This window comes from Schistocerca serialis, chromosome 3, assembly GCF_023864345.2.
Source record: "Schistocerca serialis cubense isolate TAMUIC-IGC-003099 chromosome 3, iqSchSeri2.2, whole genome shotgun sequence".
Classification (NCBI taxonomy): Eukaryota; Metazoa; Arthropoda; class Insecta; order Orthoptera; family Acrididae; genus Schistocerca; species Schistocerca serialis.
The window spans coordinates 956,606,578-956,631,863 of NC_064640.1; the positions used below are offsets into that span (position 1 = coordinate 956,606,578).

The 25,286-nt window shown below is 43.5% G+C and overlaps 1 protein-coding gene across 1 annotated transcript in view; it reads left to right on the forward strand.

The window, feature by feature from the left end:
• The window catches only part of LOC126469629 (probable medium-chain specific acyl-CoA dehydrogenase, mitochondrial), a 196,190-nt gene that overhangs the window by 56,376 nt on the left and 114,528 nt on the right, over positions 1-25,286 (forward strand). The window lies entirely within an intron of this gene.

Sequence of the window (25,286 nt, forward strand, 5' to 3'; positions counted from 1 at the left end):
TCTGCCTTTGTTATTTTCCCATATGTGCATACAGGAATTTATTCACATGTAGAAAGATGAGTGTCTATACATCCATATCCTTCTCTGCATTCATAACAGCACTTCTAATGCATGAAAAACTATGGGATTATGCTACGCATATGATTAGTTTCGTCACAAACTTCCATGTGTGGTAACCATCCTTGCTCTTTGGCTTTGGTCACATAACCTAATACACTTTTCAGTTATTAATTTTCCTGCGAGCAGGACATACACAGTTCACTGCACAGATTTACCATCCTCAAGCCATAACCTGTTACAACGTGCTTGTGTTTATGATGGTATGGATAAATAACAATTACACTGTTTGTAATACTTGCATTCACACAGTAACATTACATTGTGTATGTAGATGACAAAGAAACGACAACACAAAGATAATCCACCTTCTTATATATGACTACAGCACAGACTAAATAAAATGCCAGGTTATCAACATGATCTAAGTCTAGTCTGGATTGTAATAAAGAGTGAGAATCTTGGGCTCTTAGTAACTGCAATTCGCAGTGATAGGATGGGCCATAGGGATTCATAATAATGCCCCTGTGGGCAGGGAGTAGTTCATATTTCAGTGGCCCCAGCAAGGGAAATTTTTTGTGACTATTGGCCTATGTGGAGCTGTGATGATAGCAGTAGCAGCAGCAGCAGCAGCAGCAGCAGCAGCAGATCTCTGGGCAGGGATCTCATATCTGGACAGTCTGTCAAATAACCAGAACATATTCCCTCTATAATAACTTTATGCAGAAAGCATTACATGAGCTTGGAAACATGGAGCTACTTTTGATGTGCAGCATGTGTTATCTCACTGTGATATACCAATTTAGGAACACAGGTGCACAGGAGTAGGGGAGCAGCACACTGTCACCATAGAGATCTGGCCAAGAGCAAGTAATTAATCTGCACCAATAAACAGTAATTGTGTATTCACTTAATTTTGAGTATCTGGTAGTACAATCCTATAGCCAAGTCCAAGTTTCACAGCAGTCTACTACAACATTAAACACACAATGTGATAGGCAGGGTGTGATGGTAGACTCTGCTCTCTCCCATGACCAATTGAACTGTCCTTTGGCTGCCATGTGGCTGAACTTTATCCAGTCTGCTGAGGTCTCTCTTGCTGTCAGCTGTTAGAGGCTGAATGTGGCAGATGTGCATCATTAGCTGTGCTGTCATCTGGTGCACCTGCTACTGGTGTCCACGGAATTCTTGAAATGCGTTGCCAACTATCACTAGGTTCCCCCTCTGGTGGTATCTATTGCAACGACACCACACCACACCACATCCCCCCCCCCCCCCCCCCCCCAAACTTCATCACCATTGTTGTGTAGTGGCAATTGCACAGGTACCAATGTGGGAGGAAAGCAATATACAGGTGGCAATGAGGAGACAGTAGCCAATGCTCAGGATGATGCTGACCCTCTGTCCATGCCCCTGCATATGCCTTGCAACTGAATGGAAGCACTAGCTGAAAATCCAACCAGAGGGTGTGCCACTACATTCTGAGGTGAAGGGCCAGCTGAGGAGAAGTGGGATGCAACAGCTGGAGAGGCATCCGCTGCAGCACCATGGGCAGTTGGGCAGTCATTGGAAAGAGTCTCAATTTTCATCATGTTTACTTGCAATGGTAATATATTCTTACCACATGACTCATATTCTGTAACCTATGTATAGTATGACAACTGTCAAGACTACAGCAGGAGAACAGACATATCAATGACTGGGTGGAAAGTTCATAACTTTGTGAAGAAAAGAAAATAGGGGGATTCAAACACATATCTCCCACTTCACAGTCCAACACCATGACCACACAACCAAAACATAGTGAACTGCCCAAATTCAACATATGCAACATTAAGCTAATTGTAAGAACCACAGTTTTTATTTCACTTCTTTTTTCACAATTCAGTGTACATTCTTCCTGTTTTCATGCTTGATTTGTGTTCAGTTTTTGATGAGCTATCCACTGGGCCATGTTACCATTAAATCTGAGGGGGGTGAGATGGGGAGTTTCCCCTGTTAGACAATGGATCACAGTATGTGCCAATGCACACTGCTACAGTTGCAGCATCCTTGGTGGTGGCTGGTGCCTTTCTCCACTGTGATAGCCTGTCACAGTCATTTCAAGCAAAAAATTGATGAAAGAGTTTGAAGGGTACAATGCATCATTGCCAAGGACATGGGAATCATAAAGGGAAACTTGCTGAATACATCAATGAGAATTAGCCAATGGGTATTCCTATAAGAGCCTACAAAATGCAAATGCAACCATTGTCGTGGTGCCTGAGGCTTTGGACAGTCTAAGAACTGTTGCGGGGGGTGGGGGAGTGAACTGACTGATACTCCATACAGGTGAGACATTGTGACATCACCCATTCAATGCGTGAATGTTCCAATGACCTTGGTGGGGCAAGCAAAGCACATGTTGTTGAAGAGCCCTGGGAATCAGCAATCAAACAGGGGGTGATTTCACTGTGGACTGAGAATGATCAGTCATGGATGGTGAGTACAGGCAAAGTGTCGGTGAACCACCCAGCTATGGATCTGCTTTACTGATTGCAGCCACCCAGTACAGATGTAGTTCAACAGAATCTGTAAGTCTGGATCTGCTGCTGTGGTTTGGGAAATCCTTTGGAGGTTGAGTGAGAAGCCCTGCAAAACATCTGTGCCCTGAGTATTAATGCAGCAGTAAGAGACTTCTGATGCCTCAAAAGCAGAATCTTGGCCAACAGGGAGGTGCAAGAATTGCTGACATTGGCATGTTTGTGTATCAGTTCACTTCTAATCATTGCAGCTTTTGTGCCATATGAAGGGGAACCAGTTTGTAGGAGCTACACAGGGTTTGAAGGCATGTATGATCAGTCATCAGGTAAAACTTTCTTCCAAAAAGATATTATGAAACTTCATTACTTGGTAGGTAAGTGTGAGAACTTACATTTCAACTGTTCAGCAATTTTGAAGCAAATGCTATTAGCCTGTCTACCAAACCAATCCTGTGCAACAAAATTGCACAAAGCTTATAGGGGGACATGTCCATGGCCAAAATCACTGGCTTGCCAGGATCAAAATGTACAAAGCTTGAACACCCCAGATGGGCAATAGCTCCGATATGATAGTTTCTAGGGGGAGGGGGAGCTGTCTAGACCTGGACATATCTTTCCAAATATTGAAAATACTGTATAAATAGTGATTCATAAGTATGCACAAAAATGCCATTTCTGTCCCTGTTAAAATTCTGCATAATACTGACTTTGAAAGGCAGACACCTAACTACAGTATATTTTGTCCGTTCCCTGAGAGCAGTGACCGTTCATCCAGAGGTATTTGCAAGTAAGCATAGCACACAATGGATAAGAATCAATGATAGTCTGATGGTACACTGTAGCTTTGAAATCAGTGCACAACCTCTGTCTGCCAGAAGGCTTCATCAGAATTACAAGTGGTGATGTCGACCGGCTAGCTGCAATAGGTGCTATACTACCATTTTTCCACCATGCATAAATTTCCTGAGCCACCTTGTCATAAATAGCATATGAAAAAGGACAAGCTCTACAAAAGCACAGGCGCACATTGTCCATCATGATATGAGCAGTAAAATTGTTAGCTTTGCCTAGAACTTCCACCAGCTACTCATGAAAGTCTTCACACAGTTTTGCAACACTGCCCTAAGGTTAAAAAGAAGTAACAGAAAGTACATTCTCCTTGACACATAGCCCAAACAAATCAAATTACTCCAATCCAAAAATACACTCCTGGAAATGGAAAAAAGAACACATTGACACCGGTGTGTCAGACCCACCATACTTGCTCCGGACACTGCGAGAGGGCTGTACAAGCAATGATCACACGCACGGCACAGCGGACACACCAGGAACCGCGGTGTTGGCCGTCGAATGGCGCTAGCTGCACAGCATTTGTGCACCACCGCCATCAGTGTCAGCCAGTTTGCCGTGGCATACGGAACTCCATCGCAGTCTTTAACACTGGTAGCATGCCGCAACAGTGTGGACGTGAACCGTATGTGCAGTTGACGGACTTTGAGCGAGGGCGTATAGTGGGCATGCGGGAGGCCGGGTGGACGTACCGCCGCATTGCTCAACACGTGGGGCGTGAGGTCTCCACAGTACATCGATGTTGTCGCCAGTGGTCGGCGGAAGGTGCACGTGCCCGTCGACCTGGGACCGGACCGCAGCGACGCACGGATGCACGCCAAGACCGTAGGATCCTACGCAGTGCCGTAGGGGACCGCACCGCCACTTCCCAGCAAATTAGGGACACTGTTGCTCCTGGGGTATCGGCGAGGACCATTCGCAACCGTCTCCATGAATCTGGGCTACGGTCCCGCACACCGTTAGGCCGTCTTCCGCTCACGCCCCAACATCGTGCAGCCTGCCTCCAGTGGTGTCGCGACAGGCGTGAATGGAGGGACGAATGGAGACGTGTCGTCTTCAGCGATGAGAGTCGCTTCTGCCTTGGTGCCAATGATGGTCGTATGCGTGTTTGGCGCCGTGCAGGTGAGCGCCACAATCAGGACTGCATACGACCGAGGCACACAGGGCCAACACCCGGCATCATGGTGTGGGGAGCGATCTCCTACACTGGCCGTACACCACTGGTGATCGTCGAGGGGACACTGAATAGTGCACGGTACATCCAAACCGTCATCGAACCCATCGTTCTACCATTCCTAGACCGGCAAGGGAACTTGCTGTTCCAACAGGACAATGCACGTCCGCATGTATCCCGTGCCACCCAACGTGCTCTAGAAGGTGTAAGTCAACTACCCTGGCCAGCAAGATCTCCAGATCTGTCCCCCATTGAGCATGTTTGGGACTGGATGAAGCGTCGTCTCACGCCGTCTGCACGTCCAGCACGAACGCTGGTCCAACTGAGGCGCCAGGTGGAAATGGCATGGCAAGCCGTTCCACAGGACTACATCCAGCACCTCTACGATCGTCTCCATGGGAGAATAGCAGCCTGCCTTGCTGCGAAAGGTGGATATACACTGTACTAGTGCCGACACTGTGCATGCTCTGTTGCCTGTGTCTATGTGCCTGTGGGTCTGTCAGTGTGATCATGTGATGTATCTGACCCCAGGAATGTGTCAATAAAGTTTCCCCTTCCTGGGACAATGAATTCACGGTGTTCTTATTTCAATTTCCAGGAGTGTATTTTCACTGCCCTGTGAATAAAGCACTGTAAATGTCACTATCTTTGTTAGGCTTTGGAAAGAGGCTGGAAGGCTAAAAGTACTTAAGACAGGAATGTCCTGGTCAGTATAAGCAGTAAGTGTAGTATGAAATTTGCATGGCTGGGGGCAGCTGGCATGAAGTCGGCTTTCCAAAACATCCCAAAGGTCTTCTATTGGATGAGGTCAGGACTTTATGCAGGTCAGTCCATTACAGGGATGTTATTGTCATGTAACCACTCCACAACAGGCCTTGCATTATGAACAGGTGCTTGATCATGTTGAAAGATGCAATTGCCATCCCTGAATTGCATTTCAACGGTGGGTAGCAATAAGTGATAGTATCACACAAACCGACAAGGGGTCCAAGCCCCCTCCATGAAAAACACGACCACGCCATAACACCACTGCCTCCGAATTTTACTGTTGGCACTACACATACTGGCAGATGGTGTTCGCTGGGCATTCACCATACCCAGACCCTGCCATCAGATTGCCACATTGTGTACAGTGATGCATCACTTCACACAACATTTTTCCACTGTTCAGTCATCCAATGTTTACGCTCCATACACCAAGCAAGGTGTCGTTTGCTCATAAGCCACATATCATGCCGGTAAATGCCAACTGCTCGACCATGAAATCCACATTTTCTCACCTCCTGCCAAACTGTCATAGTACTTTCAGTGGATCCTGATGCAGTTTGGAATTCCTGTGTGATGGTCTGGATAGATGTCTGCCTATTAAACATTATGACCCTCTTCAACTGTCAGTGGTCTCTCTCAGTCAACAGACGAGGTCAGCCTGTATGCTTTTGTGCTGTCCATGTCCCTTCACATTTCCACTTTACTATCACATCAGAAACAGTGGATCTAGGGATGTTTAGGAGTGTGGAAATCTTGTGCACAGACATACGATGCAAGTGACACCAAATAAACTCACCACTTTTGAAGTGCATGAGTTACACAGAGTGCCCCATTCTGCTCTCTCACAATGTCTAATGACTACTGAGGTTGCTAATACAGAGTACCAGGCAGTAGGTAGCAGCAGAATGCACCTAATATGAAAAACTTATGTTTTTGGGGGTGTCTGGATATTTTTTATCACATAGTTTATGTGACTTCTTCACTTTAGGTCTAACATGATGCTGTTCTTCAGTGTCAACATTGTTTAACAAAGGTAACATAACATTCCATGAAAGAGAATGTGGCTCATTTGACTAAGCAGTGCTTTATGTTTCTGTAAATATACTGACTGAACAGGCCTGTGCTTGCCACAGGAAACACAAGTTTCCTTTCATCAAGGACAAGATTGGGTGGTGAATTACAGTGAAGGCAATGAGCCTGCTGTCTCACATTGTGTTTACACTGCTGTTTGTGCTGTTCCCTAGGCAGCCACAGTGAGTGGGCCACAGCAGGCTGTACTGCAATGCAAATAGGCGCTACCTCAAAACTGTCTGCCGCACTATCACAAGAGTCCTTATAGTCTATAATTTGCATAACTTGCTGCAAAAAAGAGTCAGTGTATTTAAGAATTTTAATTTGATCAAAAAATGAGAATGTTTAACAGTACCTTACACCTGAAGTGCCATGAAATGAACTTCCTATTGGGTGAGATATTCAGACCAGTCATCTTTCATCTCACTGAATTCCTGAAATGGCAGTGCAAATGGAAGTTGTGTAGGCTGCTGGCTGCCGGAGCTGCTGGTGATGCCTTCAGTGCCATCTGGGCTACCAGGAAGTGATCGATGGTGTCCATGTGTTGAGGCATTTATTCATTCTGAAACTGAAAATACTGCATTAGATTAAACGCTGACTGAGAAGCAGGCATTTGAGGCCTTGGAATTTGCTGCACTGCTATGATACCAGTATCCAAGTGTAGCAAGAAAATGCACTCTTGCAAATAAATGGCAAATAAATGACAAATAAGAACACACACAATTGGAAATAAGTGCTGATCAAGCAAAGCAAATGCAGCACAGGAACCAGAAAGTAAATGCAAAACAGTCAAGTAGCACAACAGAAGGCTATTCTGTTTGTCACATGATTGCCAGTTTTTGTTTTGCCTGTCACTCTTCTACCACTCTTCCTTCATGGATTTAGTGGTTTCTGGACACCATTTTTCTTGCTTTGTATTTCACATTACTGGTACTTGACAACAGTAGAAGGGTGGAACACAAAAATCGCCAGTGCCAGTTGTGGTGTGCTTTCATTAGATATCAATGTAGGAAGACAGTTTGCTGCTTCTCTACTCCTGGCCACCTAACACCTTAGGGATCTGGACAAGAGCAAACAATCTGCACCAATAAGCAGTAACTGGATGTTTACCTAACTTTGATATAGGATTATACTACTGGACTGACTCAAAGTCCAATCTTTACAGCAATCTACTACAGTACCAAACACACAGCCTGACAGTATCTTCTCTCATCCACGTTTATTTCAACTGTTCTTTGGCCACCACATGGCTGAATTTTATCCAGGCTGCAGAGGTCATTCTTTTCAGCAGCCGGAGGCCAGACCAGGTAGGTGCACATCACTGGTCCCATTATTGTCATGCATAACTGCTATCAGAATCTGCAGAATCCTTGCAGTGTGTTACCAACTATCACTATCACCTCTGAAGGTGCAAAACCTGTCTTTTTCCTACTTGAAAGAAAGTCCAAGTAGGAGTACAGCAGCTTCTTTATTGTCCTTCCAAAAACCAAAAATATGTTTGTCACAATTTATAATTAGAAATTAACTCTGCATCTTCTGCAGTTCCAAACAAAATACAATTCTGTGAATTTAGTCCTGGCTCCAGGGAGTTAGGTGGAGTTAAACACTGAAATCACTAACACTCAAAGAAAGCTCTTTTCCAACGCAGAAGCCTTCTTCTTGGTGTTGTTCTCTCATTGCCAACAGCATGCTGATGGGAGCTTAACTGAGGGACTGTAAGCAGCCAGTGCAGGAGTCAGCCACTCTCATCAATGGGAACTGTCCACAGTGATCCCTGGGTTTCCTTAAATAGCTGTTTCCAGGAAGAAATGTTATTCCCCTAGTAACTGATGACCAAGTGTAGGCAGCCAGGGATCTCTTGCTGTTGCCTGGCAAGGTACTTGATCGTCTGCAGCCCTTGGTGCACTGTCTGGTGGTCTAGAGGTATACTTGAAAATCCTGAGTGGCTGCTACAGACATGACTTGTGTGGTATAGCCATCATGTGTGTTGCAGGTTGTGCCCCTACGCACCATAGCAGAAGGTATGGATTGCGGTGACACCATATAACAGCCCAGTCGTGGTCTGCTTAGCGGTTAGCAGTGTCTTCTAGATTACAATAAAGGGTGAGAATTTTGGACTCTCAGTAACTCCAACAGTCAGTGCTAGGATTGGACTACATGAATCTGTAACAATGTGATCATGGTTCTTAAGAGAAAAAGAGTATGTTCTAGAGAATATGCCCATTTTATATACAGAAGGACAGAGGGAATTTGTTGGGGCTATTAAATCAATTTAAATTTCACATACAGGAACTTGTTACTGAAGACAATGATGTACACTCAAGTACCTAAACTATTGCAGAGCAAAAGCCTTAGGAAATACCGTAACACTACTGAAATTCACAACACTCTAAACTGCAGTAAAGGCATTGCGTCAAATCATGGCCTCCAAAGAACTTATTCACAAGTGGCAAAATCACATTGGTAATCAACCCCAGGGGGATCATGTAACAAGTAAATGATGAACTGGAAGAAAATAACGGCCTTGAGACTGTTCTGACTTGCTCAAAGTGTGGATTAATAAGAGTTTATCCAACTACAATCTAATGCACTGCTTTCATTGTAAATGATTTTGACATATAATTCTCAAATAGAGGGTGGGGTAAATAAGGGTGGCCCAGAGAACAGAGTTCCAGGGTACAAAGAAAAACAGCAGAGGAAATAAAATACAGTGCTAACCCGACAGATGTTGAATGTGACCACCATTCACTATTGGCACTTTTAGGCACTGGTAAACAAGGTCAAAGCTGGACTGCTGGAATTTAAATTTCTACTGCAGTTCTTCGGTCATGGCCCTAGCTGGCAACCCATGTCACCTGATCTGACTGACCTCAGCTAACGAGTCTGTCAGTGTGGGATTACTTTGTGTGGGGAGCCCTCAAATCTATCAGACGTGAAAATTGTATAAATGTGCTTCAAAGTTTGGCTGGCTGTATGGGCAGTTGCTCCATCCTGTTGGAAGTACCTATCTTTTCCTCCTCTGTTAACGCTGTCACAGATGGTTTCATAATCACATCCATTTGTCCAGGCCACTTTTATTTACCCCACCCTGTACAAGGGAAAGCCAGCATATGAGAAATATGGTGTTTAGGACATAGTTTGCCACCGTTTAGCATCAGCTGCTGACACAGATATTGGGTTTAGATAAGGAGTGCACTAATCCTTCAGAGTCAAAGAAAACTATCAGCATGGCTATGACATTTGACCTGACCTGATGAGTTTTTTTTGGTCTTGGAGAAATTTTTCTGACCCATTGTGAAGAAGGGACATGGGTCTACAGTTTTGATATTGAGACCAAGGTTCTATCACCAGTTATGATTCTCTTAAGGAACATCTCATTCTCATTTGCACAATCTAAAAGCTCTTCACAGATAGTGAGGTGCAGGTCTTTCTGGTCTTGACTCATGAGCCAGGGGAAAGACTCGATGGCAACACGATGCATTCCAAGATGCTGGGTCTGGATTTCACGACATGATCTAACTGAAATTTTACAGTCTTCTGCAATGTCTTGGACAGTCAGTCTTTGACTGGTACAGACAATTTCATTGGCGTTCCTGAAATGAGTGTTGTCAGTAGACATCGAAGGGCATTTTGAACAAGGATCATCTTTAACTTCCATCCAGCCTTTTTTTAAACCATGTGAACCATCATCACCTTAGGCTTTCTGCATCATTTGGTGTCTCTCTGTAAAGGTTTTCTTGAGTTCCATGCAAAATTTAATGTAGTCGTGTTACTACTGTAACTCTGACACCGAAAATTTGCAAACTGTGTGGGACAATGTTCTACTCAGTATAGCACTGAACAATAACTAAGAGACATACAACAATGAAACTTACGGCAGTTGCACATTAAACACAGGCATGTGCAGGGATTCCAACCACATTTCACTACAACACACCATTGACCTGAAATTGCAAATGTTCCAGAATTTTTTGATCAGACCTCCTACATCTGTGTCTGCAATTGCAACTATAAAGGCATAGTTGTAATTGGCATGTAGGCAGATGACGCCCCTACACTTCGCTGCAACAAATGGCCACACGGCTCTTGTGCGGCTGCTACTGGATGCATCTGCTGACCCCAATAGCAGAGATGACTTGGGACATATGCCACTGCACTTGGCGGCAGTGTGGGGCCAGGCAGGGGTGGTGGTTGACCTACTGCAGACAGTGCGGCCAGGGATGGCGGGGGGAGGTTATCATAGCTGCTCCTCCTTTGTGATGTGAAATGTAGAGGTACGAAGGCACTCAGTATTTTGCTATTCCAGTAGTAAGAACATGGATGCAACCAGAACAATCAACTTTCTCATTCAGAAAATGCAGTCAAGATATCTCCCTCTACATTCTCATTATTCTCTACCCTGTCCTCAGCTAGGAAAAGCTTGGGCAAAAAGAGTAGCAGCAAACAAGAGCTCCAACATTCTGATCATAAGACTCTAATAACATTTAGTTGTGAAGCTTCTACACTAGAAATAGAAATACTTTCAGATGAACTTTAACGTCTATGTCTGTCCTTGCAACATAAACTCCACTACACTGCAGAAAAAGATGAGGGAAAAACCTAGTATTAGCTGGCTCCTATTCTTTAGTAGACTGTGAATTATACAGGGTACATTTGGACAAATTAAAATTAACACACTAAACCCAATGCACATATGCCTTCATAAGCTATACTTAATGATGTGAATAACACTGTACTGTAGTAATATATCCTCCATAGGAAAAACAACCTAACTTATGAACAGGAAAAAGGGGTGCTGCTGTGTTTATCAGTGAAACATTGATGACACCAGTACCACTCATCTGCTTTTACCTATGATGTCCTCAAAATATTTCTAAATTAATAGCACTTTGTTTTTATCATCTTCAGTTTGGAAATGGATGTGATACTTCCTGTAGGCATATGATCCTTCAGTAACTCCAGGGATTTGTGGATGTCTTCCAGCATGGCTGGACATTTTGGAAGTTGAAAGTGTGAAGTGAGATGGTTGGTTTTCAAGCCTCTACAGAAAAAATATTTTTGTATATTTCATGTTGCACTTCTGAAAAGTATTTCTGGTATTGAGTTTGTGATCCTTATTTCAATCAACTTTCTCAACAGAATGGTGTCTCCCAAGATGTAATTCTTGGTGTAAACCTATTTATTATAGCAATAAATGCATTTCTTCTACAATAAGGAGTTTAGTGTAGTCTTTAGATATTTGTCAATGAATTTTCTTTGTTCAGTTGTTGCTCCAGCTTCTCAGCACTGTGCATCAGCTGCCTCTGACATTTTGGAAGTTGAAAGTGTGAAGTGAGATGGTTGGTTTTCAAGTCTCTACAGAAAAAATATTTTTGTATATTTCATGTTGCACTTTCCATTTACTGCAAATTTAGATGAGAGGGCATTATTCTGAATTTAAGAATCTCAAGGTACTTGGGTCTTGTCTTTGATGAAAGGTTATCATGGCTGCTCCTCCTCTGTGGTGTGAAATGTAGAGGTACGAAGGCACTAAGTATTTTGCTATTCCAGTAATAAGAACATGGATGCAAACAGAACAAGTCTCATGGTTACATAGTGTCTGGATTAGCTAGACCTTCTTACTGAATGATCTTGTATATGAGGCACCTTAGTACCTATGTTGAGATTAGAGTCATGCTTATTGCAGGCTTCAGCCCATTTAGTGTGCTGTCCTGTGTTGCAATTAACAAGCCCTCAAGATCTGCTGAGCTCATGAGTTGATTGCAGCCCACTTTGCTGGACAAATCAGGCTAGCTGGCCAGTCTGTTGGCCCACCAGCCCACTATGTTTTGTGCTCTGCTGATGGACTACTCCAGCCTATTGGCTGTTGTAAGGAAGCCTAGTATTTGTCCACAATCTTCTAAACCTTATGGGAGAAAATGACTGAGTACATGAATTTTTCCCCTAACTTTCCTTTCTTGACTTTACTAATAGTAGGAATCATGTAGTATAAGACATCACAATATTTTTTTTTTTTTTTTAGGGTGCAGGGCAATGAGCAACATACTAAAAATCTTGACTGGTGGGATCTCAGTGTGGGAGGTGGTGAGGGGTGTAACTGTTTAATGTTTTCCTTGAATAACTTGGATACTGTGACCTCTAGTACAAATGCTTCCTAGCACAAAATTAAATTACATTAAATTTCATTCAGGAAGAGTTCAGTTCATTATTTTTTTTCTCCTAGAATTAATAGTTTCCACATTGCAGCAGGTGGAAAAGTCACAGATTAATAAAATATATTGTTTTAATGGTACGAGGGTGACTCCAAAAGAAATGCACACTATTTTTTTTTAATCCATCTTTTATTCTACATGCACATCACAATGAAAACTGTATTTTCACAAAAATAGTGCGCATTTCTTTTGGAGTGATCCTTGTATAAAGTTTGTGATTATTGATAAATGAAGATGGTTAAGAACAAATATTAAATGTGTGTAGCTCATCTAAGTACAGTACAATCATATTAAGGGATCAATTGTGTTCCTGGTGGTGTAACAGGATGGAAGGAAAGGAGGGGAGGGGGGGCTGGGGTGGAGGTTAAAATCGCAAAGGAAGGTATGTTGGCAGAATGTTGTCATGCACTTCCCTACTTCATAGGTCTGCAGACCGAAGAGCAAGGAGTAATGAGTCACCACTCTCTTTACCCTGCTGCATCACAAGAAGCAACCACAAGATGTTTCACAAAGTTATAACGACTCTTCTGCAGCTTACCTTATGAATCACTGCTGATGCAGTGTGCAGACATGCCTGGAAGGTGTTTATTATCTGCAGAGAGCATTAACACTATATGGTATACAATATGATTTCTAGTAACAGTAACACGAGAGACACATATTGACAGATTTGTATAAATTTCAGCTCCCTGTTGTACACTGCTAAATCAGAAATTGATTTTTTTATCATAATGTGTGGCAGTTATAGCAATATTCTTAGAAAGGCAACTGTCCCCACCATGAATTCTGCTCACTTTTTGATTTAGGGAGACTGTACCTCCACTGCATTCTCTGTCCAGTTCTCTTATGTGAATAGGCAAAATAACTTCTCTGGGCTCGTGTTTATATAGTAAAATAATTATTTTCACTTTATTGATTGAGTACTGATTTTCAGTTTTTAAGTGAGCTTTATTTAAAATACATTCCTGCAAACAATGGCTGAGAAGCACTTAATTCATAAGTGTTGTGTTGTCAGTGATCTATGTAGTGATGGTGGGAAAGAGGTTGGATTGATAAATGTGCCACGTTCCTGCTGTCTATACTGACAGTGTATTGTAAAGCCATGTAAACAAGCTGTAGTCAGCCAGTGTTGAATTAATGAAGAACCAGGAAGTTGTTCTGCATCTCTCACCATTAACTGTGTCACTGATACACTTCCTAAATCGCTTCCATTCAGGAATTGCTGGCACCTGTATAGTAGCCTGCAGCGAGTTGAACAACTCACCGAACTTTCACAGCATATCTTGCAAGGTATATGTGAACACATCTGTTGGAATGGTACTGATCACGGTGAATTCTATACCAGTAATCTGATGTTATTTTAACATAAGATAATCAATGCGTATCTGAACTACTTTAACACATAGGTGACCTGCTGCTGTTCCAAAGTGCACCTTCAAACATTGTCAGAGCAGATGCTGTGAAAAGCATTCCAGCAACTGGTAGTGGAGGCAATGAAACCAGTGCTGTCCAATACATATTAACAGCATGTCACACTCGAGGCAGGCTGTTCGGTGTGGTAGACAAATGACAGCTCCAGCTGTTGAGTTTTTTTACATAATAGAAATTTAACAACTGCAAATAAATACAAACTTAGCTCAGTGAAATGACTTTACTTGCATAAGAGAAATGCTTGGGAGGTAGACATAGTCTGTCTGTAAACTGACAGTTCAGCAGTGCTCATGGTGAGGGATTTGTCTTTCCCAGTAGAATGCTGCAGCTGCTGTAGAGGATGACTAAGAACTAATTTCCCTTCTAGCAGTGTACAACAGTGTGCAGTGTTTTACATAGGATCAGTCCACATGCATTCTTATGAAGTTTTTTTTGCATAAAATGATCAGTTGCGACACATCCCTGAATATTGACTATTACTCAAGAGACCCCCTATTGCTAACAACACTAACAATGCACATTGAATGGTTTCAGATATAGAACAAAGTTAGAATGGGGCATATGCTCATACATTAATTATTTTCTGTATTATTCAATAAATGGTCAGGCTTACACATATACAACATAATGAACAGTGAAACATGCATTTTACAAAGTATGAAAAATATGCATTTTTAACACATTCACCTCTAAGAATTGTCATACATGTCACATTACAGCTGTTATACAGTTTACAATAAATGTTTGAATATCCCACTATGAACTTCACTGCATTTGCGCACTCTTGGGAGAACATGTGTTGCTTTCTGAGTGCCTCTGCACATTCCCTAATGAGGGCAGCAGCATCCACAATGCGACCCAGCAGTTCATCTAGCATAGTCACCTTTTGATTTGTACATCTCAGGCTTCATCCCACCACATAAAAAAAAAAAAAAATCTAATGGCATAAGGTCTGACAATCTTGGTGGCCAGTTAATTGTATTACCTGTATTACCATAGCTAATCCAGTAATTAGGACAAGACAAATATGTGTGTACCATTAGACCAAAAACAATTGTATCGTCGAAACAATTTGGAATAGGGCATATGTCCATATGAAGCTTTTTGCTTCAAATGAGTTATATCTGAATACTGACCATTCCCCCTGGGATACCCTGCATGTACTCCTTGCAGTGTTAGTGCACAAACACATCTGAGGGGGTATTTATTTTTCACAAAATGCATTATGTTACCAATGATTCATAAGGCAAGCTGTGGCAGGGTCAGTAAAAGTTTGTGGAACACTCTTTAGTTACTTCTTGTGATGTGGTGGGATAGAGAGAGTGAAGGAACTCATCTACTTGCTCTTCAGTTTACAGACCTATGAAGGAGGGAAGTGCAGGACCACAATCTGGCTACCTCCCTTCCCTCATGTTTCTACCTTCCACCAACACCACTGTCCACCCTGTTACACCCCACAGTTTATCCCTTAATATGGTTCTACTATGCTTAGAGTAAGTACACACAATTAATATTTGCTCATAACCCACTTTATTTATCATCAATTTTATACCATTAAAACAATATTTTTAATAATCTGCTATTTTTCCATCCACTGCAATGCAGAAACTATTACTCCTAGAGAAAAAATGAGTATTACCTTTTAGTAGGGAATTTAATGTAGTTTAAAACAGTGGCTTCTAATGAAACTATTTCCCAGCACAAAATCAGAGTTACTCAAGAAAAACATAAAAATATGGCCTTTAAACACCCTTGTCCCATGCTCACACCCTACTGGTCAGGATTTTTAATATGTTGTTCATGGCTCTTCACCCCCTACCAATGTACAAAAATTTGGAACTACAGAAGCTTTTTCCCCCAATTGAACTTTTTTGGTCTTTGATGATTGGGCAATCTGTGCCAATGGGTTCTTACCTTGTAATTATAAATGATTCCACTGTGCTAAGAATATAACGTCTTTACTTCTGTGAAATAAGAATCCAGTCAGAGAAAAATATACAATAATTGTTATAATGAATAGGAAAATAGGAATGCGGGTAAGCTACTACAAACAGCATAGTGAACGCATTATTGTGGCCAAGATAGATACAAAGCCCACGCCTACTACAGTAGTACAAGTTTATATGCCAACTAGCTCTGCAGATGACGAAGAAATTGAAGAAATGTATGATGAAATAAAAGAAATTATTCAGATTGTGAAGGGAGACGAAAATTTAATAGTCATGGGTGACTGGAATTCGAGTGTAGGAAAAGGGAGAGAAGGAAACATAGTAGGTGAATATGGATTGGGGGACAGAAATGAATGAGGAAGCTGCCTGGTCGAATTTTGCACAGAGCACAACATAATCATAACTAACACTTGGTTTAAGAATCATGAAAGAAGGTTGTATACATGGAAGAACCCTGGAGATACTAAAAGGTATCAGATAGATTATATAATGGTAAGACAGATATTTAGGAACCAGGTTTTAAATTGTAAGACATTTCCAGGGGCAGATGTGGACTCTGACCACAATCTATTGGTTATGACCTGTAGATTAAAACTGAAGAAACTGCAAAAAGGTGGGAATTTAAGGAGATGGGACCTGGATAAACTAAAAGAACCAGAGGTTGTACAGAGATTGAGGGAGAGCATAAGGGAGCAATTGACAGGAATGGGGGAAATAAATACAGTAGATGAAGAATGGGTAGCTTTGAGGGATGAAGTAGTGAAGGCAGCAGAGGATCAAGTAGGTAAAAAGACGAGGGCTAGTAGAAATCCTTGGGTAACAGAAGAAATATTGAATTTAATTGATGAAAGGAGAAAATATAAAAATGCAGTAAGTGAAACAGGCAAAAAGGAATACAAACGTCTCAAAAATGAGATCGACGGGAAGTGCAAAATGGCTAAGCAGGGATGGCTAGAGGACAAATGTAAGGATGTAGAGGCCTATCTCACTAGGGGTAAGATAGATACTGCCTACAGGCAAATTAAAGAGGCTTTTGGAGAAAAGAGAATGACTTGTATGAATATCAAGAGCTCAGATGGAAACCCAGTTCTAAGCAAAGAAGGGAAAGCAGAAAGGTGGAAGGAGTATATAGAGGGTCTATACAAGGGCGATGTACTTGAGGACAATATTATGGAAATGGAAGAGGATGTAGATGAAGATGAAATGGGAGATATGATACTGCGTGAAGAATTTGACAGAGCACTGAAAGACCTGAGTCGAAACAAGGCCCCCGGAGTAGACAATATTCCATTGGAACTACTGACGGCCGTGGGAGAGCCAGTCCTGACAAAACTCTACCATCTGGTGAGCAAGATGTATGAAACAGGCGAAATACCCTCAGACTTCAAGAAGAATATAATAATTCCAATCCCAAAGAAAGCAGGTGTTGACAGATGTGAAAATTACCGAACTATCAGCTTAATAAGTCACAGCTGCAAAACACTAACACGAATTCTTTACAGACGAATGGAAAAACTAGTAGAAGCCAACCTCGGGGAAGATCAGTTTGGAGTCCGTAGAAACACTGGAACACGTGAGGCAATACTGACCTTACGACTTATCTTAGAAGAAAGATTAAGGAAAGGCAAACCTACGTTTCTAGCATTTGTAGACTTAGAGAAGGCTTTTGACAATGTTGACTGGAATACTCTCTTTCAAATTCTAAAGGTGGCAGGGGTAAAATACAGGGAGCGAAAGGCTATTTACAATTTGTACAGAAACCAGATTGGAGTTACAAGAGCCAAGGAACATGAAAGGGAAGCAGTGGTTGGGGAAGGGAGTAAGACAGGGTTGTAGCCTCTCCCCGATGTTGTTCAATCTGTATATTGAGCAAGCAGTAAAGGAAACAAAAGAAAAATTCGGAGTAGGTATTAAAATTCATGGAGAAGAAATAAAATCATTGAGGTTCGCCGATGACATTGTAATTCTGTCAGAGACAGCAAAGGACTTGGAAGAGCAGTTGAACGGAATGGACAGTGTCTTGAAAGGAGGATATAAGATGAACATCAACAAAAGCAAAACAAGGATAATGGAATGTAGTCTAATTAAGTCGGGTGATGCTGAGGGAATTAGATTAGGAAATGAGGCACTTAAAGTAGTAAAGGAGTTTTGCTATTTGGGGAGCAAAATAACTGATGATGGTCGAAGTAGAGAGGATATAAAATGTAGGCTGGCAATGGCAAGGAAAGCGTTTCTGAAGAAGAGAAATTTGTTAACATCCAGTATAGATTTAAGTGTCAGGAAGTCATTTCTGAAAGTATTCGTATGGAGTGTAGCCATGTATGGAAGTGAAACATGGACGATAAATAGTTTGGACAAGAAGAGAATAGAAGCTTTCGAAATGTGGTGCTACAGAAGAATGCTGAAGATTAGATGGGTAGATCACATAACTAATGAGGAAGTATTGAATAGGATTGGGGAGAAGAGAAGTTTGTGGCACAACTTGACCAGAAGAAGGGATCGGTTGGTAGGACATGTTCTGAGGCATCAAGGGATCACCAATTTAGTATTGGAGGGCAGCGTGGAGGGTAAAAATCGTAGAGGGAGACCAAGAGATGAATACACTAAGCAGATTCAGAAGGATGTAGGTTGCAGTAGGTACTGGGAGATGAAAAAGCTTGCACAGGATAGAGTAGCATGGAGAGCTGCATCAAACCAGTCTCAGGACTGAAGACCACAACAACAACAACAACAATTGTTATTCCTGTCATATACGTTCTTCTAATTAGTAAAAATGCCTATGTTGATTCTTGAACTGGCTGAAGGTAAAAAAAATATAAACTGGAACTATGGTGAAGCATACAAGCTCAAACATTCATTGAAACTAGTTCTTACCCTCTCCTTCACAGCTTACTGAAATAACAATAAAATAGGGGAAATCCTGTGCTCTGCAGACAGATGTGGAACAAAATGTGTCAAGATTGACAAGCTGGTCTAGCAAGTAAATTGAAAGTGTGCAATGATGATGTGCTGAAAATCAGTGCCTCTGAATTTGTTTTATTCAAAAAGCCTTTAGAATTCTCATATTAAAAACATTATTAACATACTACATCTTCATTCTTCATATCTACATGTTTATTTTTCACATAATCAGCCTGGCAACAAATACATTTCTTCCAATAAGAGACCAGTTTCTTGATACCATCACTGTAGAATGTTTGACAATGCCAGAGCACATGCAGGAGCTGCAAGAATTTGACACCTTGGATTCACTGTCATTGATAGTGGTGAAGTGGTGCAAGCAGAGGTGAAGTTGTTTCTCCAAGTCCGGCCTGTATGGACAATGATCAAAGTTAAATTCTCAGAGATGTTCTCTAAGTTTTGGAAACAAATGAAAATTGGATGGGCCATCAACAATGTCATGCTGAAGGAGAGGATGCTCCATGTGTGGATGAACTCTTCAAATTCAAAACTTGATTGCAGCATGCTGTTCCTCACATGCCGACATAGTTACATTATGCACCACCATGTTACATGCTACAATTTGGAGCCCTATACTGGCAGAGGGCTGCAAATATGTAGACTTCAAGAATGAAGATCTAGAATGTTAGTAACATTTGTTTTATTTAAAATGTTTCAAGGGGTTTTGCATTAAAACATGGAGTCATAACTTTTTTATATCCTTAGCTGTTTACAAAAACAACATGGGCTTCTATATACATAGTAAAAACAACCCTACCAGAATGTGCATAAAATCAGTAAGTAAAAACACTGCAGGAAATGAGACAGAAGCTTTATTGGGATGCCTACTGACCCATTCTATTCAAGATAGTAACAGACCACAAACTGTAATACAGAATCTGGTACCGTGCACCACGGAATTTGAATCCGTGCCAGACGTCATGGATGTCGAAGACCCATAGAGGTCGCTGCACCGTAAGCTATGGCGGCACACGCCTCCTGGCCTGCTTTTAGTTTGGGGGCACCACAGTGGAACACATGGTCCCAGCAGCCAATAGCGGCACCCCCGAGAGCATACTTAAGCACCGGCCACTTGCCCATCCAGTCAGTCTACTGTTGCTTACATCGGTTTACACCTCGCTTGCGTTAGACTGCTTTCTTCCTGGTTCATGTATGAGTTTGTTTCCTTGTGACTCTGTTGCTCGGTCTTGTCATATTCATTTTGTCCTATGTTGGTTGTGTCCATCCTTTTCTGTTGTGTTGTTGTTCGCGGGCCTCTCCGCGGGTCCCGCCGCGCCTTCCGTCAGTGCTACCCCATGACCATCCTGATTGCAGTTACAACATTTTGGCGACGAGGTAACCGGTGGTCGTTCTTGGTATGGAGGTGAAGTTGGTCTGTCTGCTGGAGCAACAGCAACAGCTCATGCAGCAGCAGCAGCAGCTGCAGCTCCAGTTAGACATCTTACAAAAGTCGCTGCAGTTGCTAACGGACGAAGTCGCTGCAGTTGCTAACGGACGAAGTCGCTGCAGTTGCTAACGGACGAAGTCGCTGCAGTTGCTAACGGACAAAGTCGCTGCAGTTGCTAACGGACAAAGTCGCTGCAGTTGCTAACGGACAAAGTCGCTGCAGTTGCTAACGGACAAAGTCGCTGCAGTTGCTAACGGACAAAGTCGCTGCAGTTGCTAACGGACAAAGTCGCTGCAGTTGCTAACGGACAAAGTCGCTGCAGTTGCTAACGGACAAAGTCGCTGCAGTTGCTAACGGACAAAGTCGCTGCAGTTGCTAACGGACAAAGTCGCTGCAGTTGCTAACGGACAAAGTCGCTGCAGTTGCTAACGGACAAAGTCGCTGCAGTTGCTAACGGACAAAGTCGCTGCAGTTGCTAACGGACAAAGTCGCTGCAGTTGCTAACGGACAAAGTCGCTGCAGTTGCTAACGGACAAAGTCGCTGCAGTTGCTAACGGACAAAGTCGCTGCAGTTGCTAACGGACAAAGTCGCTGCAGTTGCTAACGGACAAAGTCGCTGCAGTTGCTAACGGACAAAGTCGCTGCAGTTGCTAACGGACAAAGTCGCTGCAGTTGCTAACGGACAAAGTCGCTGCAGTTGCTAACGGACAAAGTCGCTGCAGTTGCTAACGGACAAAGTCGCTGCAGTTGCTAACGGACAAAGTCGCTGCAGTTGCTAACGGACAAAGTCGCTGCAGTTGCTAACGGACAAAGTCGCTGCAGTTGCTAACGGACAAAGTCGCTGCAGTTGCTAACGGACAAAGTCGCTGCAGTTGCTAACGGACAAAGTCGCTGCAGTTGCTAACGGACAAAGTCGCTGCAGTTGCTAACGGACAAAGTCGCTGCAGTTGCTAACGGACAAAGTCGCTGCAGTTGCTAACGGACAAAGTCGCTGCAGTTGCTAACGGACAAAGTCGATGCCCAGAACGCATTACCGCACCAGCTTCAGGGTCCTCAGGTGTCCGATGCTTTCCTGCGTCCACTGTTATTTCCACCCCTTAATGACGCTAAAGACATTCCTTGGAAGACATTCTCCACATTGCCAACTCCTTTGAAATTGTTCCAGTGGCTAACGAGCATCTTATGACGCGACCGCAGGTGGTAGTGATCACGGCGTCCCGGCAGGTTCCGCCCTAGTGACATTGACGTGGCCCAGCCAACAGGGCCAGCGCTGTTGGGACTCTTCGTGTTCCGACGTCTCTGTGGCATTGGTGCCTTCAGTCGCCCCTCCCCGCTGGTTACGCGGCCCACTTCCATCTTGCCCACAGTGCTTTACTGCCCATTTGCGGGCTAATTGTCCCCACCACTGGAAAACATGCAAACTGTGTAACAAAGAAGGCCACATCTGATCGTTTTGTCATAGTCGCCCGACTCGATCCAGTCCTGCCCCTCCTGGGCCTCAAGATACCATCCACGCTCTGCAATTGGTCGTCCCACAGGATGACCCATCAGCGCAGAAGCTTTTCCTCACGCTCCACATTTTCACTGAGGATGTCATTAATCAGAGAGACTGTGGCCCCATTGTCGACCTGAAAACTATGGCGACATATACACGGCTGGGCTCTCCTGCATTGTCGCCTCCCTCTCACCGTTTGGTCGCCTATGGAGACGGTTCCATTCCCCTTCATGGGCAGTTCGTCGTCCAGGCAACATACAAGCATGTTCCACGGCTCCTTACCCTCTTTGTTGTCGACCATCCATTGGCTTCGAGTATTTTTGGCCTGGATGTGTTTCAACTGTTTGGCTTTTCAATTTCCGATGAAGTTAAGGTCGTTTCCACGGCTGTTCCCTTTCAGGACCTGTACGATCTGTGCACCCCTTTCGCGTCATCGTTTGCACCAGATCTCGGATGTGCTTCCGGCTTTCAGGCGGACATCACCCTCCGGCCGGATGCACAGCCTTGCTTTTTCTGGGCCCAGCACCTTCTGGTGGCCTTACAGCCAGCGGTCAAGCAGGAACTCAATCGGCTCCAGGCTTCTGGCATGCTGGAACCTGTAACCTATTGTGCATGGGCGACACCGCTGGTGGTCATATCGAAACCCAATGGGTCCCTTCCGCTGTGTGCGGATTTTGGCACTACAGTCAATGCTCAGTCCCTCGCTGACACTTACCCCATTCCCCAACAGGAAGATCTTCTTGCCAAGCTTGCCGAGTGGGGGGGGGGGGGGGGAGGTGGGGGAGGGGGGGGGGGAGGGGGGGAGTATTTTTCCAAGATCGACCTGGCTGAGGCATACCACCAATTGCCCTTGGATGCCGAATCTCAGAACATCATGGTTATCAACACGCCTTTCAGATTGTATAAGTACAAGTGCCTTCCCTTTGGTGTCTCTTCAGCACCGGCCATTTTCCAGCGATTCCTGGTGCAGCTTACCCAGCCTATCCCTGCTTGTGTGAATTATCTGGATGACATCTTGGTCACTGGGCATTCCCACCAGGAACCTCAGCGCCTTATTTCACGCTCTGCAGTCTGCTGGTCTCCGCTGTCGGCTGGATAAGTGTTGTTTTTTTCAACCGGAAGTGGAATACTTGGGCCACTGGCTTAGCAAAGATGGCATTCGCACTTTGGGTCATAATGTCGCGGCCATTGAAGCCCTTCCTCGTCCCAAGGACTTATCGGAACTGCAGGTGTTTCTGGGCAAGGTTACTTATTACTTAAAGTTCTTGCCCCAGGCTGCCTCCGTTGCTCAACCCCTCAATCACTTATGCCACAAAGGGGTACCTTTTGTTTGGACTCCTGCCTGTGACCAGGCTTTTCTCCGTTTAAAGGTGATGCTGAAGTCCACCCCTTGCCTTACTCCCTTCTCTCCGGACCACCCCTTGGTTGTGGCCACTGATGCTTCGGCATACAGCATTGGGGCTGTCCTCGCCCACCGGGATGGCGATGGCTCTGAACAGCCCATCGCTTATGCCTCTAAGACATTGACCCTGGCGCAACGAAACTACTCCCAGATTGAAAATGAAGCCCCGGTGATCGTGTTCGACGTACAAAAATTTCATTCCTATCACTTTGGGACAAAGTTCACCCTCCTGATGGACCATAAACCCTTGGTTACACTTTTCGGGCCCCACTCTCACCTTCCCGAGTGGACGGCTCAATGTCTCCAGCACTGGGCACTGTTTTACTTAGCTACGCTTACACCATCTGGTATAAGCCCACTGCCCACCATGCTAATGCAGATGCTTTGTCACGTCTCCCAGCAGGCCCCGATCCTGCCTTTGACCAACAGGAGGTCCTTTGCTTTCACATTGATTCCGCCCGCTGGGATGCGCTGGACGGTCTTCCTCTTATGGCTGCTGATGTTACTACTACTACCCGCCACGACCCTGTCTTGCGGCAGGTTCTCAACTACGTGGTCCACGGGTGGCCGTCCTACATTACTCGTCGGATGCAGTCCGATTTCAGCCCCTGGCGCCACCTGTCTCACAGGCTCTGTGTGGTCGATGATGTCCTTCTGTTGGCCACGGAGTCAGATGCCCACCGGGTAGTCATCCCTCTGGAATTGTGGCTTTGGGTGCTCAGTTTGTTACACTGCGGGCACTGGGGTATGTGCCCTATGAAAGTTTTGGCTCGCCGGCATGTGTATTGGCCCGGCATCAATGGTGATATTGAGCGCCTGGTCCGTGGCTGTACTGTCTGTGCGCGTCACCAGGCAAGCCACCCGCCCGCCCGCCCGCCCGCCCGCCCGCCCGCATGTATACAGTATTAAAATATATATTGCCTATGTCCATCCAAATGCTAGACTGTTGTGCAAAAGTGTGAAGTAAATTGTTACCAAAAATCCCAAAGTCCTGATTTTTGGTAACATCTTTAAAGCAGGGTAGGTTGTGCTGAGAAATAATTTTTAAGAAAAAAATTGATACAAAGTGATGTTTCTGAGTTAATTAGTATTGAAGTAAGCCAATCAGGCCATTGCACATGGAAATCAAAGTGGTACACCAGAGACAATGTGCCCAAATGTATTCTTAATTGTGTTTCTTAAAACTGAACCACGGAGTGAGGATTGAACCAGAACCAAAAGCTGAGAAGTCTCATATGCAGTCATCTATGCTATGAGAACAGCCGAAACTAATTGTATCTGGTAGGCCATTTGAATTTGCATGCACAGTGACGTTATTGGCTAACTCCAATGTCAATTTAACTTGGAAACGCCACAACACATCGAATTTTTTCTGAACAATTATTTATCGACACTACCTACCGTGCAACACACTTACAAGCTTTTCAGATTGTTTCCGACCACCATATACAGTTGTACAGTTGAGGACCAAGACACCACTGCAGTGATAAGTTAAGGTTTGAGTCCTCACCTGGAACAGTTTCAATCTGTTATGTGTCAACATAAAGTGACTTTAAATAGCAGGCTATAATTGTTTGTTAACTGGCAAAACTTTTGTTTTAATCCAATCACTGTATAATTTTAATGAATTGAGGTAGCCCCATTACTAATCTGTAGACTGTAAACTTTGATTTCACAGTGCCGGAAGCATGACAGTGAGAATTAATGTAGTCATAGATGGTCTGGGTAAAAGCTGGTCTTGTTAAGTTCTGAATGTCTTTCCTTATTATCTGTGTAACTGATACCTACAACATCGATAATATTTCATACATTCAGGTTATGTTAAAGATTTTTCATTACTTTACATGTGTCTTTTACTTGATGTAAAATAAAAATAATAAGATATTTTAACTTGCATGATAGATGGTAACAGCTTTTTTTTTTAAAAAAAAAAAAAAAAAAAAAAAAAAAAAAAAAAAAAAAAAAAAAAATAAAAAAGGAACCAAATGATAATACCAGGATATACATC